The 10509-nt window shown below is 39.6% G+C and overlaps 1 protein-coding gene across 1 annotated transcript in view; it reads left to right on the plus strand.

Moving 5' to 3' along the window:
• Nucleotides 1–10046, plus strand: part of LOC132365853 (placenta-specific gene 8 protein) — a 35476-nt gene extending 25430 nt beyond the window's left edge. Inside the window, exon 5 of the mRNA XM_059922731.1 lies at nucleotides 9729–10046. The gene's annotated coding sequence lies outside the window, so the exon portion shown is untranslated. The remainder of the gene's footprint in view (nucleotides 1–9728) is intronic.
• Nucleotides 10047–10509: the final 463 nt, after the last annotated feature.

The following is a 10509-nucleotide window of genomic DNA, read 5'->3' on the forward strand; positions in this document are numbered from 1 at the left end:
CTATCAGCTCGGACCACAGAACGGGCCTGAACTGCTAACACTGCTGCTGCTGCCACCAGGAATCCTGTGTGCCAGCACAGGTCACTATCCACACCCTCCCTGGGAGCTTGTGCAGCCCGCCACTGCCAGGGTCCTGTGATCCAGGGACAACTTCCCCGGGAGAATACACAGCATGCCTCAGGCTGTTGCAGCATCACGCTGGCCTCTGCCGCCGCAGGCTCACCCCACATCCCAATTATGACTACCGTGCCCCTCCCTCCCCCTGGCCTTAGAGAGCAAGAGAGCCCTAATCAGCCGCTGCTTTAACCCCCAGCTCTCTGGGCAGGGAACAGACTCCTGAGGGTGGCCTACTCACAGAGTCGGGGCCAAAACCAAAGCTGAACCCCAGAAGCTGTGTGAAAGAATAAGAGGAAGGGAAATTTCTCTGTGCAGCCTCAGGAGAAGCAGATTAAATTCCCACAATCAACCTGATAAACGCTGCATCTGAAGAATACCTAAATGGACAACGAATGTTCCCAAATTTGAGGCGGTGGACTTTGGGAACAACTGTACACTTGGGGTTTGCTTTCTGCATCTAATTTTTTTCTGGTTTTATGTTTATCTTAGTTTAGTATTTAGTGCTTATTATCATTGGTGGATTTGTTTGTTGGGGTTTGGTTGCTCTCTTCCTTTTTTTTTTTAATATATATATATATTTTTTTTTACCCTTTTCTCTTTTTTGTGAGTGTGTATGTGTATGCCTCTTTGTGTGATTTTGTCTGTATAGGTTTGCTTTTACCATTTGTCCTAGGGCTCTGTCTGTTTGTTTTTTATTTTTGTTTTTTTCTCTCTTCCTTTTCTTCTAAGCTGTATGGCTGTCAGGATCTTGGTGCTCTGGCCGGTCTCAGGCCTGAGCCTCCAAGGTGGGAGGGCCAGGTCCAGGACATTGGACCACCAGAAACCTCCCGGCCCCACATAATATCAATTGGTGAGAGCTCTCCCAGAGATCTTCATCTCAACACTAAGACACAGCTCCACCCAATGGCCAGCAAGCTCCAGTGCTGAACACACCATGCTAAACAACTAGCAAGATGGGAACACAACCCTACCCATCAACAGAGAGGCTGGCTAAAGTCATACTAATTTCACAGACACTCCAAAACACACCACCAGACGTGGCCCTGCCTGCCAAAAGGACAAGATACAGCCCCACCTTATTTTTGATAAAGGAGGCAAGAATATACAACGGAGAAAAGACAGCTTCTTCAATAAGTGGTGCTGGGAAAACTGGATAGCTACATGTAAAAGAATGAAATTAGAACACTCCCTAACACCGTATACAAAAATAAACTCAAAATGGATTAAAGACCTAAATGTAAGGCCAGACACTATTAAAATCTTACAGAAAAACATAGGCAGAACACTCTATGACATAAATCACAGCAAGATCCTTTTTGACCCACCTCCTAGAGAAATGGAAATAAAAACAAAAATAAACAAATGGGACCTAATGAAACTTAAAAGCTTTTGCACAGCAAAGGAAACCATAAACAAGACGAAAAGACAGCACTCAGAATGGGAGAAAATATTTGCAAACGAAGCAACCGACAAAGGATTAACCTCCAAAATATACAAGCTGCTCATGCAGTTCAATATCAAAAAAACAACCCAATCCAAAAATGGGCAGAAGACTTAAATAGACATTTCTCCAAAGAAGATATACAGATTGCCAACAAACACATGAAAGGATGCTCAATATCACTAATCATTAGAGAAATGCAAATCAAAACCACAGTGAGGTATCACCTTACACTGGTCAGAATGGCCATCATCAAAAAATCTACAAACAATAAATGCAGGAGAGGGTGTGGAGAAATGGGAACCCTCTTGTACTGCTGGTGGGAATGTAAATTGATACAGCCAATATGGAGAACAGTATGGAGGTTCCTCAGAAAACTAAAAATAGAACTACCATAAGACCCAGCAATCCCACTACTGGACATATACCCTGAGAAAACCATAATTCAAAAAGAGGCATGGGGCTTCCCTGGTGGCGCAGTGGTTAAGAATCTGCCTGCCAATGCAGGAGACAGAGGTTTGAGCCTTGGTCCAGGAAGATCCCACATGCCTCAGAACAACAAAGCCCATGCGCCACAACTACTGAGCCTGCTCTCTAGAGCCCATGAGCCACAACTACTGAAGCCTGTGCGCCTAGAGCCCATGCTCCACAACAAGAGGAGCCACCACAGTGAGAAGCCTGCGCACCGCAATGAAGAGTAGCCCCTGCTCGCCGCACCTAGTGAGAGCCCATGCACAGCAGCGAAGACCCAACACACCCTATTAATTAATTAATTAATTAATTAATTAATTTTAAAAAAAGAGTCATGTACCACAGTGTTCACTGCAGCACTATTTATAATAGCCAGGACACGAAAGCAACCTAAACGTCCATCAACAGACGAATGGATAAAGAAGATGTGGCACAAGTATACAATGGAATATTACTTGGCCATAAAAAGAAACGAACTTGAGTTATTTGTAGTGAGGTGGATGGACCTCGAGTCTGTCATACAGAGTGAAGTAAGTAAGAAAGAGAAAAACAAATACAATATGCTAACACATATATATGGAATCTAAAAAATAAAAAGGTTCTGATGAACCTAGGTACAGGACAGGAATAAAGATGCAGAGGTAGAGAATGGACTTGAGGACATGGGGAGGGGCAAGGGTAAGCTGGGATGAAATGAGAGAGTAGCACTGACATATATACACTACCAAATGTAAAATAGATAGCTAGTGGGAAGCAGCTGCATAGCACAGGGAGATCAGCTCAGTGATTTGTGAACACCTAGAGGGGTGGGATAGGGAGGGTGGGAGGGAGATGCAAGAGGGAGGGGAGGAGGAGGAACCAAGATGGCGGAGTAGAAGGACGTGCTCTCACTCTCTCTTGTGAGAACACCAGAATCACAACTAGCTGCTGGACAATCATCGACAGGAAGACACTGGAACTCACCAAAAAAGATACCCCACATCCAAAGACAAAGGAGAAGCCACAATGAGATGGTAGGAGGGGCGCAATCAGAGTAAAATCAAATCCCATAACTGGTGGGTGGGTGACTCACAGACTGGCGAACACTCATACAACAGAAGTCCACTCACTGGAGTGAAGGTTCTGAGCCCCACGTCAGGCTTCCCAACCTGGGGGTCCGGCAACGGGAGGAGGAATTCATAGAGAATCAGACTTTGAAGCCTAGTGGGAATTGATTGCAGGATTTCGACAGAACTGGGGGAAACAGAGACCCCACTCTTGGAGGGCGCACACAAAAAGTGTGTGCATTGGAACCCAGGGGATGGAGCAGTGACACCGGGGGAGACTGAACCAGACCTACCTGCTAGTGTTGGAAGGTCTCCTGCAGAGGGGGGGGGGACTCTGTTTCACCGTGGGGACAAGGACACTGGCAGCAGAAGTTCTGGGAAGTACTCCTTGGTGTGAGCCCTCCCAGAGTCTGTTATTAGCCCCACCAAAGAGCCCAGGTAGCCTCCAGTGTTGGGTTGCCTCAGGCAAAAAAACCAACAGGGAGGGAACCCAGCCCCACCCATCAACTGTCAAGTGGATTAAAGTTTTACTGAGCTTTGACCACCACAGCAACAGTCAGCTCTACCCACCACCAGAGTCTCCCATCAAGCCTCTTAGATAGCCTCAACCACCAGAGGGCAGACAGCAGAAGCAAGAAAATCTATAATCCTGCAGCTTGTGGAACAAAAACCACATTCACAGAAAGATAGACAAGATGAAAAGGCATAGGGTTATATACCAGATGAAGGAACAAGATAAAACCCCAGAAAAACAACTAAATGAAGTGGAGATAGGCAACCTTCCAGAAAAAGAATTCAGAAAAATGATAGTGAAGATGATCCATGACCTCAGAATAAGAATGGAGGCAAAGATCGAGAAGATGCAAGAAATGATTAACAAAGACCTAGAAGAATTAAAGAACAAACAAACAGAGATGACCAATACAATAACTGAAATGAAAACTACACTAGAAGGAATCAATAGCAGAATAACTGAGGCAGAAGAACGGATAAGTGACCTGGAAGACAGAATGGTGGAATTCACTGCTGCGGAACAGACTAAAGAAAAGAGAATGAAAAGAAATGAAGACAGCCTAAGAGACCTCTAGGACAACATTAAACGCAACAACATTCACATTATAGGGGTCCCAGAAGGAGAAGAGAGAGAGGAAGGACCAGAGAAAATATTTGAAGAGATTATAGTCGAAAATTTCCGTAACATGGGAAAGGAAATAGCCACCCAAGCCCAGGAAGCACAGCGAGTCCCATACAGGATAAACCCAAGGAGAAACACACCAAGACACATAGTAATCAAATTGGCAAAAATTAAAGACAAAGAAAAATTATTGAAAGCAGCAAGGGAAAAACGATAAATAACATACAAGGGAACTCCCATAAGGTTAACAGCTGATTTCTCAGCAGAAACTCTACAAGCCAGAAGAGAGTGGCATGATATACTTAAAGTGATGAAAGGGAAGAACCTACAACCAAGATTACTCTACCCAGCAAGGATCTCATTTAGATTTGATGGAGAAATCAAAAGCTTTACAGACAAGCAAAAGCTAAGAGAATTCAGCACCACCAAACCAGCTCTACAACAAATGCTAAAGGAACTTCTCTAAGTGGGAAACACAAGAGAAGAAAAGGATCTACAAAAACAAACCCAAAACAATTAAGAAAATGGTCATAGGAACACACATATCGATAATTACCTTAAACGTGAATGGATTAAATGCTCCAACCAAAAGACACAGGCTTGCTGAATGGATACAAAAACAAGACCCATATATATACTGTCTACAAGAGACCCACTTTAGACCTAGGGACACATACAGACTGAAAGTGAGGGGATGGAAAGAGATATTCCATGCAAATGGAAATCAAAAGAAAGCTGGAGTAGCTATACTCATATCACATAAAATAGGCTTTAAAATAAAGAATGTTACAAGAGACAAGGAAGGACACTACATAATGATCAAGGGATCAATCCAAGAAGAAGATATAACAGTTATAAATCTATATGCACCCAACATAGGAGCACCTCAATACATAAGGCAACTGCTAACAGCTATAAAAGGGGAAATCGACAGTAACACAATAATAGTGGGGGACTTTAACACCTCACTTACACCAATGGACAGATCATCCAAAATGAAAATAAATAAGGAAACAGAAGCTTTAAATGACACAATAGACCAGATAGATTTAATTGATATTTATAGGACATTCCATCCAGAAACAGCAGATTACACTTTCTTCTCAAGTGCACACAGAACATTCTCCAGGATAGATCACATCTTGGGTCACAAATCAAGCCTCAGTAAATTTAAGAAAATTGAAATCATATCAAGCATCTTTTCTGACCACAACGCTATGAGATTAGAAATCAATTACAGGGGGAAAAACACAAACACATGGAGGCTAAACAATACATTACTAAATAACCAAGAGAACACTGAAGAAATCAAAGAGGAAATAAAAAAAAACCTAGAGACAAATGACAATGAAAACACGACGATCCAAAACCTATGGGATGCAGCAAAAGCAGTTCTAAAAGGGAAGTTTATAGCTATACAAGCCTACCTCAAGAAACAAGAAAAATCTCAAGTAAACAATCTAACCTTACACCTAAAGGAACTAGAGAAAGAAGAACAAATAAAACCGAAAGTTAGCAGAAGGAAAGAAATCATAAAGATCAGAGCAGAAATAAATGAAATAGAAACAAGGAAAACAATAACAAAGATCAATAGAACTAAAAGCTGGTTCTTTGAGAAGATAAACAAAATTGATAAACCATTAGCCAGACTCATCAAGAAAAAGAGGGAGAGGACTCAAATGAATAAAATTAGAAATGAAAAAGGAGAAGTTACAACAGACACTGCAGAAATACAAAGCATCCTAAGAGACTACTACAAGCAACTCTATGCCAATAAAATGGACAACCTGGAAGAAATGGACAAATTCTTAGAAAGGTATAACCTTCCAAGACTGAACCAGGAAGAAACAGAAAATATGAACAGACCAATCACAAGTAATGAAATTGAAACTGTGATTTAAAATCTTCCAACAAACAAAAGTCCAGGACCAGATGGCTTCACAGGTGAATTCTATCAAACATTTAGAGAAGAGCTAACACCCATCCTTCTCAAACTCTTCCAAAAAATTGCAGAGGAAGGAACACTCCCAAACTCATTCTATGAGGCCACCATCACCCTGATACCAAAACCAGACAAAGATACTACAAAAAAAGAAAATTACAGGCCAATATCACTGATGAATATAGATGCAAAAATCCTCAACAAAATACTAGCAAACAGAATCCAACAACACATTAAAAGGATCATACACCACTATCAAGTGGGATTTATCCCAGGGATGCAAGGATTCTTCAATATACGCAAATCAATCAATGTGATACACCATATTAACAAATTGAAGAATAAAAACCATATGATCATCTCAATAGATGTAGAAAAAGCTTTTGACAAAATTCAACACCCATTTATGATAAAAGCTCCCCAGAAAGTGGGCATACAGGGAACCTACCTCAACATAATAAAGGCCATATACGACAAACCCACAGCAAACATCATTCTCAATGGTGAAAAACTGGAAACATTTCCTCTAAGATCAGGAACGAGACAAGGATGTCCACTCTCACCATGATTATTCAACATAGTTTTGGAAGTCCTAGCCACGGCAATCAGAGAAGAAAAAGAAATAAAAGGAATACAAATTAGAAAAGAAGAAGTAAAACTGTCACTGTTTGCAGATGACATGATATTATACATAGAGAATCCTAAAGATGCCACCAGAAAACTACTAGAGCTAATCAATGAATTTGGTAAAGTTGCAGTATGCAAAATTAATGTAGAAAAATCTCTTGCATTCCTATACACTAATGATGAAAAATCTGAAAGAGAAATTATGGAAACACTCCCATTTACCGTTGCAACAAAAAGAATAAAATACCTAGGAATAAACCTACCTAGGGAGACAAAAGATCTGTATGCAGAAAACTATAAGACACTGATGAAAGAAATTAAAGATGATACCAACAGATGGAGAGATATACCATGTTCTTGGATTGGAAGAATCAACATTGTGAAAATGACTATACTACCCAAAGCAATCTACAGATTCAATGCAATCCCTATCAAATTACCAATGGCATTTTTTTACGGAACTAGAACAAATCATCTTAAAATTTGTATGGAGTCACAAAAGACCCCGAATAGCCAAAGCAGTCTTGAGGGGAAAAAACGGAGCTGGAGGAATCAGACTCCCTGACTTCAGACTATACTACAAAGCTAAAGTAATCAAGACAATATGGTACTGGCACAAAAACAGAAACATAGATCAATGGAACAAGATAGAAAGCCCAGAGATAAACCCACGCACCTATGGTCAACTAATCTATGACAAAGGAGGCAAAGATATACAATGGAGAAAAGACAGTCTCTTCAATAAGTGGTGCTGGGAAAACTGGGCAGCTACATGTAAAAGAATGAAATTAGAACACTCCCTAACACCATACACAAAAATAAACTCAAAATGGATTGGAGACCTAAATGTAAGACCGGACACTATAAAACTCTTAGAGGAAAACATAGGAAGAACACTCTATGACATAAATCACAGCAAGATCTTTTTTGATCCACCTCCTAGAGTAATGGAAATAAAAACAAAAAAAAACAAATGGGACCTAATGAAACTTCAAAGCTTTTGCACAGCAAAGGAAACCATAAACAAGACGAAAAGACAACCCTCAGAATGGGAGAAAATATTTGCAAACGAATCAACGGACAAAGGATTAATCTCCAAAATATATAAACAGATCATTCAGCTCAATATTAAAGAAACAAACAACCCAATCCAAAAATGGGCAGAAGACCTAAACAGACATTTCTCCAAAGACGACATACAGATGGCCAAGAAGCACATGAAAAGCTGCTCAACATCACTAATTATTAGAGAAATGCAAATCAAAACTACAATGAGGTATCACCTCACACCAGTTAGAATGGGCATCATCAGAAAATCTACAAACAACAAATGCTGGAGAGGATGTGGAGAAAAGGGAACCCTCTTGCACTGTTGGTGGGAATGTAAATTGATACAGCCACTATGGAGAACAATATGGAGGTTCCTTAAAAAACTAAAAATAGATTTACCATATGATCCAGCAATCCCACTACTGGGCGTATACCCAGAGAAAACCATAATTCAGAAAGACACATGCACCCCAATATTCATTGCAGCACTCTTTACATTAGCCGGGTCATGAAAGCAACCTAAATGCCCATGGACAGACGAATGGATAAAGAAGTTGTGGTACATATATACAATGGAATATTACTCAGCCATAAAAAGGAACGAAATTGGGTCATTTGTTGAGACGTGGATGGATCTAGAGACTGTCATACAGAGTGAAGTAAGTCAGAAAGAGAAAAACAAATATCGTGTATTAACACATGTATGTGGAACCTAGAAAAATGGTACAGATGAGCCGGTCTGCAGGGCAGAAGTTGAGACACAGATGTAGAGAACAGACATATGGACACCAAGGGGGGAAAACTGCGGTGGGGTGGGGATGGTGGTGTGCTGAATTGGGCGATTGGGATTGACATGTATACACTGATGTGTATAAAATTGATGACTAATAAGAACCTGCAGTATAAAAAAACAAACAAACAAAACAACTAATACAAAACTTTCATTGGGTTATTTGTATGGAAATATGTTCATATAAATTTTTCAGACATTAAAAAAAAAAGAGGGAGGGGATATGGGGATATATGTACACATATAACTGATTTACTTTGTTATACAGCAGAAACTAACACAACATTGTAAAGCAATTATACTCCAATAAAAATGTTAAAAACAAACAAGGAAGGGAGAATAGACAAATCTCCCAGAAATACAGAATTTTAAATAATTTATGTAGGTACGCCTCCCCCAGGGAGATAGAGTATAATTAACCACCCCTTAAGTGTGGGTTTGCATAGCAACTTTCTTTCAAAATATATAGTATGAAAAGGAGGGATAAAACTAAGTTCACAGTGGAAAAACCTGACAAAACTACCTCAGCCAGTTAATATCAAAGTTAACATCATCAGTGGTGTCCTGTTGATAGCATGTACCCCTAAAATGATGTGATGAGATTGGCACCTTACCTCTAGGGTTTTCCTCTCATAACCCCACAACTCCAGTCTAACCATGAGAAAAACATTAGACAAACAAAAATTGAGGCCCATTGTACAAAATACAAAAATTGAGGCAGATTCTCCTCAAAACTGTCAAGACCATCAAAAACAAGGAATGTTTGAGAAACTATTGCAGTTTAGAGGAGCCTAAGGAAACATGATGACTAAAGGTAATACACCATCTAGATGGGATCTTGGAACAGCAAAGGAACATTAGGTAAAAACTGAGGAATCTAAATAAAGGATAGGCTTTGATTAATAATCTGTCAACACTGGTTCGTGGTTGCAAACCTACCACAGTAAGATGTTAACCAATAAGGGAACTGGTGCAGGGTATATGGGAACTCTCTGTACTATCTTTGCAACTTTTCTGTAAATCTAAAATGATTCTAAAATTAAACCTTTATTAAAAATAAAAAAGTAGATTGAGAAAATTTAACCCTATTTTTTGTCTGTCCCTTATAGGTGAAGAGCTCTTTTTTTTCTTTCCTTTCTTCTGTGGTCTCTCTCCTGACCTCGTGAAGAGCTCTTACTGAAGCAACAAAAATCAGCTCCACACCTCTTCAGCTTGAGTGCTTCTCCACTTTTTGCAACTGAAATATGATTGTTATGTTTAATCACAATCAATGGGGTAAAAAAAATTGAACTTTGATTTATTTTAAAGGAATGTTGTCCCTTAGTTTTGCTAAATGGTCCAGCTTAGTTTCTCCTTGCTATTAAATTTTCTGGCTTATAAATTTTGTATTACATTTAAAATATAAACCAAATAAAAGATTTTACTAACATGATTCTTTATGCTTCTTTGCTCTCAATAAAATGTCCTTACGTCATTAGTCAACTTCAAGGGTCAATCTCATAATTTGGTTCTCGTAGTTTGGTTTCCTAACAGGAGATTTCGGTCCACAGCTACTCAGCTCTCTTTCCTCTAAGAAGTTTAAGAGATAGAGAAAATGGCTACAGACAACTATTCTAAGACGTTTATGGTACATTTAGCCAACACTTTTGCTCCTTTTCACAGTATCTATAAGCATTATCAATGCTGACAAAGCAACAATGCACTATGCTCTGCTTCCCAACTGCATACCTGATGGTTTCATTGTTGTGTTATTGATTTTCTTTCTCTTTTGGATATGAAGTATCAGAGCAAGTAATAAAAATTCAATTATCAATTCAATATGATTCAATTTTGGTTAAATATTGATGGATAAATGTGTGAAGAAACTATTTTTTTCACATTTCTCATCCT

The sequence above is a fragment of the Balaenoptera ricei genome, chromosome 5, assembly GCF_028023285.1.
Source record: "Balaenoptera ricei isolate mBalRic1 chromosome 5, mBalRic1.hap2, whole genome shotgun sequence".
NCBI classification, from domain to species: Eukaryota; Metazoa; Chordata; class Mammalia; order Artiodactyla; family Balaenopteridae; genus Balaenoptera; species Balaenoptera ricei.